At 43.9% G+C, this 7,119-nt stretch overlaps 1 long non-coding RNA gene across 1 annotated transcript; it reads left to right on the top strand.

Annotated features, from left to right (window-relative positions):
- Window positions 1–2,332: 2,332 nt before the first annotated feature.
- LOC132646507 (uncharacterized) lies at window positions 2,333–3,510 on the top strand. The gene is made up of 3 exons (XR_009584805.1): window positions 2,333–2,526; window positions 2,611–2,678; window positions 2,901–3,510. It is a non-coding gene; the product is annotated as an uncharacterized LOC132646507 (long non-coding RNA).
- Window positions 3,511–7,119: the final 3,609 nt, after the last annotated feature.

Raw genomic sequence — 7,119 nt, 5'->3', positions numbered from 1 at the left:
ATGGCAGCTTCCCTCCCAGGATCCCAATGTCCAACAAGTGAAATCTGTTTCCACAGAACTTATGTGTCTAAACCTGTGAAAGTTGCTTCATCTGACGACAGCACAAAAAACAAAGCTGGCTGCAGTGAATGATCCTGAACATGTCTGAATTACTGATGCTGGATTTTCAAGAACAATTCACCTTTGGAACACAAAGTAATTACACAAAGCTCCCAATGTAACAGCTGAGGGAAATAAACAAAACAAAGAATATGACTCTCCTGGGAAAAGAAAAGTGTCCTGCAAAAGACAGCTTCCTAAAACGTGCCCGTTTGATGGATCATGGGGAGGAATTATTTTGCTCTGGCAAATTACATTTGATTCTAAAATTTGCCGTTTTGAATAGGTTTGTGTTCCCAGCCCAGCATCAGCGGAGAACACAGAACATCCTGAGTGTAACTATACTCTGCATGGGCTCCTTGTATTAAAATCTCATTTCACTGAGATAGCTCCTTCAAGAGAGATGTGCGAAACACCTCCAGGAGCCAGTGAGCCGAGACATAATGACGCTGCACATATTAAATATTCCTGCTTACTTACTGGCGGCACACTTTGTTGTACCTCCTGTGCCCAGAGAACAAAACTGCCAGTAGCTCAGGAGCCTGGGAGAGTCAGAGTCAATCTCTCTTTCTTTCTCTCCCACCCTCCCTCCTTCTTTTTCTCCCTCCTTTCCTCCCCCCTCTCTCCATCTTCCTCATTCTCCTCCCCCCTTACCATCTCTATCCCCTTCTCTCCTGCATTCTCCATCTGCTTTTCCAAGTCAAAAAGTTCTCCTGGACCTATCTCCTCTCTTCAGTGACATCACTACAAAAATGCTGCCTCAGGCTTTTCATCGGCAGAGCTCTGAGTGATTAAAGACCTATGATTACCATGCCATCCACCATGAAGTCCTATTGTCTTGTCCTTTGCTTCAGCCTAGCTTCAGTGTGTGGGGGGGTTAGGTCCCACACTGGACTTAAAACACAGTGGCCCCTTCATGATCTACACACCTTTAACACAGCAAGATAGCTGTAGCCCCAGATCAAATGGTGATAGGGCTCTTTCTTAAAAATTTTATTATTAGGGTGATGGGAAAATGGCTTCTCACTCACGGCTGAAGAAACACACATAGTCTACTTCACAGGAGGGTATGGAGACAGAGGCACATCTGGTTAGAAGATTTTATACACTGAGAGTAGATTTAGTGTCAACCCAAGTGTTGATCCCGAAAGCTTGCGGTTTGTGCTGCTCAGCTTCCCATTACAATAGATCATTTTATAAAGAGAAAGGTTCATATTGGCTCAGGGATCAAGGCGGTCTGGTAACATATTTGGCTTGAAGTAGAGCAGCGTATCATGGGGAGTATACTAGTTACTCTCCAAGCTGCGACACAATGCCTAGGGGAGCAACTTAGGAAAGGAAAGGTTACTTTGGGTCACAGCTTGAGGGTAAGGACCACCAGGGCAGCTGAAGCTCAAAGCAGCTGGTCACATCACAATCCTGAAGCCGAGAGAAATGAACACTGGTGCCCAACCCACTTCGCCTTATTTTTTCTGTTCAATTCATGGCTTGATACCACCCTAACCCACACAGCCTCCCACCAGCAACTGCATGAGACGGAGCCCCATTATTTTTAGGATTCAGTGTCCACTGGTAATTCGCAGTTCACAGTTAGAGATATTCTAACTGTGAGATATTCTTAGAAGTATTTGTCACCCAAAAGAATCGAAAGCAGAGACTCAAACCGACAAGTATACACTTAGATCCACAGAAATTTTTTACATTGGTCGAGAGGTTAAACTTCTCAGGCATAAGTGTATTAGGTGCTTTTCTACTGCCATGTTAAAACAGCACAAACAGGGCAACTTATCTAAGAAAGAGTTTATTTTGTCTTGCGGCTGCAGAGAGTTAGAGTCCCCCACGGTGGAATGAAGGCATGGCAGCAGGAACAGGAAGCTGGAGGCTTACATCTTGAACCACAGGCACGGAGCACAGAGAATGAACTGGGAATAGCACAAAGTTTTGAAGCCTCAAAGCCTGCCCCTAGTGACATGGTTCTCCAGCAAGGCCAAGCTCCCAAACCGACCCACCAAATAGGAGTCAGTATTCAAACACGTGAGCCTATGGGTACATTCTCACCCAAACCACTACATCCTGCTTCCATGGGTTCATGGCCCTATCATAATGCAAAATGCCTTCAGTCCAACTTCAGAAGCTCTCATAGCATTTCAGCTTCAACGTTGTTTGAGAATACAAAGTCCAAAGTCTCTTCTGAGACTCAGGTAATCTCTCCACTGTAAACCCTCCCCCCAGTTAAATCAAAAGGCAAATTACAAAACTCCAACATCTAATGGTCCAGTCCATCATGGCAGCAGGAGTGTCAAGGAGCAGGTCACATTTCATCCACAGGCAGGTGGGGAGCACTGAGTGCCTGTGCTCAGCTCTTCATTTCCTCCATCTTGTGCAGTCCAGGATCTCACTGAGGGAATGGTTCTGCTCAGAGATAAGGTGAGTGTTCCCATATCAACTGATCAAAATGATCCCTCACAAAAATTCTCAGAGGCTAACCTTAATCCTGATTACCTCCCCCAGGTGTGCCTGAAACCCCTCTAGGCTAGCACCTCTCCATCCTGCCAGGATAATTAACACTGCAAAGCCAGGTACAGAATCATTCTGAAAATGTTCATTTGATGCTTGACTTCCACACTAGATGATCACATTTCTGAGGATAGGGACTGTGCCTGCCTGCTCACTGCTATGGATCTGGATTCAAATTCAGTAATTGGTCCACAGTGATACATATATGCCTTGCAAGCAAGAAGAATGAATCAATAATTTAGTTCATTAATTAATGGTGCTTTCATGTCATCTCATCTTTACAGTGCACCAGATCTGCCACTGTGACACCCACGCCCCAGGCAGGAAGAGATTCTCGCCATGGATGTAATCTTCATTATTTGCTCATTAGTTTATTTGAATTCTTACCTTTGCTTAGAATAAATGACAGTGAACATAAACCCCTGTGCCCTTATAGGTAACCCCCCAAGAAGTCCAATATACACACCAGTCTGTAAAAGACAATCTTACCAAGTGATGACATCACAGTATCAGAGCGTTGGTCAAGTCCTTGCTCTTCCTGTCTGAAATGCAAACAGCTGTCTTATAGTGAGGAGCTCCGTGGAGCTCCCTGCCCTGGGCACAATGTGGAGCCTGAGCTACATCCCCTTTTCATGCTTCTGTGACAACCCCAGCTCCCGGCAAGTGATTGCTTGGGCCAAAACACCTGCTATCAGAACACATCATCTGCAGCACTGGGTGCTCCCGATGTACACAGCATTTAAAATGTGTGTGTGTGCGTGCCTCCAGTTCTCCCTAACTTCTTGAGAAGCCAGAGCATTAAAAAAGTGAATACAGCACTGAGTACATACTTTATATACACACTGTCTATTCTTAGTCTGTTTTTACTCAGCTTAATGACTTTCTGAACTTTGGCCTCCAAACTTGAAGAGATTGGTAACATAAAGGCATACTCTAACTGGTCCTTCCAGAACAAGATGATACAATTTGCCAAGGAGACACTGGAGTTTTCAAGTTTAATTATGAATCAAATAGATTCCAGGTTAAAAAGGAATGGTTGTATAGTTTTGTTTACTTGCTTTTCCTGTTACAGTTGTCTCATGTTGTTTTTTGGCCAGGCCAGTGCTGCTTGCTGAACATGCGAACGGATCTGAGTTAGGGTCCCTAGTACCCATGACAAAGCTAGGCATGATGCAACACACTCATAATTCTGGGTAAAGGAGGCAGCGACAAGCAGGTCCCTGGGGCTTGCTGACCAGACAGACTACCTGAGTCCGCAAACTGAGATAGTCTGCCTCAAAAAGCAAGGTGGAAAGCACCTGAGGTATGAACTTGAGGTGATCTTTCACATGCATGCACACATACGTGCAAACACACACACACACACACACACACACACACACACACGGCATGCACTCATACACTCTAATAGTAACTAAAACTAAATATTCTATTGCTTTTGGAAAAGTTTATAGGTAGATGGGGTTACAGTAGAGTGTGGCCTACTGGTATTTCCTGCAGCCTCTCTTCAACATGGTTTACACAGAGAATGAGTGAGATCCAGGGTCTGCACAAACAAAACTGACCTGGGCTTTCCAGGGCACGGCTGCAAGCCAAGCATCCCGGATATACAAGAGCGACTCGGAGAGCTGGGGAGACAGAGGCCAGGCACTGGAGCCAGCAGGGTTTTCACTGTTCCGCCACGCAATAAATTCTTGACTTGGAGTGGGTTATTTAACCATTTTCCACCTGTTTCCTCATCTGTAGGCTGGGGCTGATAACTTACTTACCTAAGATAATTTTGATAAGAACAAAGCATGTGACTGCTCAGTGTGTAACCTGGCACACAACAGGCTAATCACTATTTACATCTCCCCACAATTTTAATCTGGCAATTCTATTTCACTGCCCCTTACTCTCCCCAGATACCACTGGGAAGTAAAATGGTTGGCAGCTGATTTACCTTCCCCTGCTCCATTTTAGGGCTCAAGAAGAAATGAACTATGAACATTACTATGGTTTTGATCTTAGATTTGGATCCCTAGCTCATAGGACCTTTAAAGGGTGTGAAGAAGTAGGTCATTAGAGGCAGTGTGCCCTTAAAGAAGATACTGGAAGATGTGACCACTGTCTGTCTGTCTGTCTGTCTCTCCTTTCTGACCATCATGAGGTAAGCAGCCTCCCCCGTAAATGTTTCTCTCGGTCTCACCATAGGACCAAACTCATTGGGTATAAATTTTGAACTAAAATTTCAAAACGATGGGCCAAGGTAAGCCTTTCATTCTCTTCAATTTATTTTTCTCTGGTATTTTATAATGGTGAGAGTAAGCTGACTAAGGTAGAAAATTAAAATGTAGAAGCCTGCTTTAGGGGTGTCTCAAAGTGAAAAGGCCATTCATTAACTCACTGGCTTGTTCTGGACAGAAAAAAATAAATGCACTGGAAATATTACAGTGATGAATAAATGGGGAAAAGTCCTCACTCTGTAACTGTTTTCCTTTACATAGTGACAAGCAAGATGCTGAGCCTGTGGCTTCTCCTCACTGGAAGTAGCCATATATGTACATGTGATCCAAAGCTCATGTGGCCAGGTTGTTCAAACAGCCTTTTGAATGAATAAGACATGCTAGGCTCTTCATTTCTTCCTGACACAGCTTTCTTTATTTTTATTCCATTTTATTCTGAGTTCCCATGTAGGGTCACAGAAGGAAGACATGTGGGATTTGTCAAAACTAACCTCTTTATTATTCCCACTGAGCAACTGAAAGGTAAATCTGTGGTTCAGCTTTACAAAATCAAAAAGGCCCCTAAAATCTTCATCACTATTTTGAATGGTGGAGATCAATGTAGTTCTAAGAGAAGGCAAACTTAAAATAAATTTGGCAAAAAGTTCTATTTCATTTTCTGTCTTCATCCTTTTGCCTTATACTGTGATTTTTTTTTTAAATGGGTGAAAACAAATTAGGGGAGAAAGGATGTCTTTGGCTTAAAATTCCACATTGCAGCCATCATGGCAGTAAAGTCGCAGTGGGAACAGCTTGAAGCAGCTGATTTACACTGCATCCACAGTCAGAAGACAACACTGACTTCATGCTTGCAGGCCTATGCTCAGCCCCATTTCTGCACTCATTAGCTCAGGATCCCACTGCCTGAAGAGAGGTATCGCTGACAGTGGGCCAGTCTCCCTACCTCAGTCACCAGTCAGGATAATCCCCCACCATGACGCTTCCATGATCTAGACTCTCTCTCATGGAGATTCCCTTCCCACGCTGTCATGTGAGCATTGTGATGGGGGTAGTCTTGACTCTGTAAAGTTGACAATTAAAACTAATTATAACACCTGGAAAAAAAAAGGAACGAGACGTGGATTAGGAAGTAAAACAAAAATGCCTGAGTCAGCTAGTGACTTTTCCATGGCAGATCCCATGTCAGTGATGAGCTAGGTGAAGGAGGACTAAGAAAGCAGACACTCCAGATTCAGGAAGCACGATACACATCATTTCTTTAGTCTTTCATGTTGGTACCCACCTCCCATAAACCCCCGAGTGTGTGATGCTTTGCAAGAAAGGAAAAAATATTTCCAAGGAGAGGCTTTTGTATGATAAAAGCATCTCTTTCCCTGGATTCAACAGACTGTGGCATGGGTTTAAGGTGCTATTGGGATACTAGCCAATCCAGTTGATTCATCTTCAGGAGGAAATGTGATTTCCGTAGATACAGGATTGAAATAACGGACACTGAAGAAGTGCATGGAATACATGCCAGGGCATGTGACCCTCAACTGCAGGAGCCTGGAGCAGCTGTCCCCAGAGGAGCACTCACTTTCTTTAGTCCTCTGCATCATCTCAGGCTCCTGAGGAACTATACATGATTGCTCTTTCTAAAAGCCACAGTCCTTGGACAAGCAAAGGCTGCTATTATAGGGCGGAGCATGTGGGGAAGATGGTCTCATTCCTTTTATATAAAGTAATCTCCATCCATTTTCATGGGCATCCCTCCCATACTTGACCCAGCTGTCAGATTCTGTCACTTACCTCTATCTGACATGTACTTATTTTTTAACCCCCATTGGCTTCCTGGCGAGATTCAAGACTGTTTTTCCTGCTGCTCTCTTTCCAGCATGCTAACACTAGGAATGCAGTAGAGGTTCAAGAAACAATTGCTGAATGAACTAGTAGACCTTTTGTATCTATTGAACTGTTTTAGTGAGATTCTTATAAACAGAAATGCACACCACTATCAACTTCAGAATATTCATGTCATAGGAAAGCAAATTGAATACCAAAGGAGTCACAGCTTAAACCAGGTCTTGCTATCCCATAAAAATATGTTGGGGCGCTCTAGCCCAGCACCCAACCTGTCATTGAAAAGCTTAGACAACTTTGTTAAAATCATCTGATGTGTGGCGGGCTGGTAGAAATGAATGAGGAGGGAATACTTTCAGCATTCACAAGACAAGCGCTCAACGAAAAAGGATTTGCTGATCCCAGGGTCAGCAAACAAAGACTACAAGCCACTGTGCCC

The sequence above is a fragment of the Meriones unguiculatus genome, chromosome 11 (genome assembly GCF_030254825.1).
Source record: "Meriones unguiculatus strain TT.TT164.6M chromosome 11, Bangor_MerUng_6.1, whole genome shotgun sequence".
Taxonomy (NCBI): Eukaryota; Metazoa; Chordata; class Mammalia; order Rodentia; family Muridae; genus Meriones; species Meriones unguiculatus.
The sequence above is the reverse complement of the archived record's forward strand: the minus strand, read 5'-3'. Positions and strand labels throughout refer to the sequence as shown.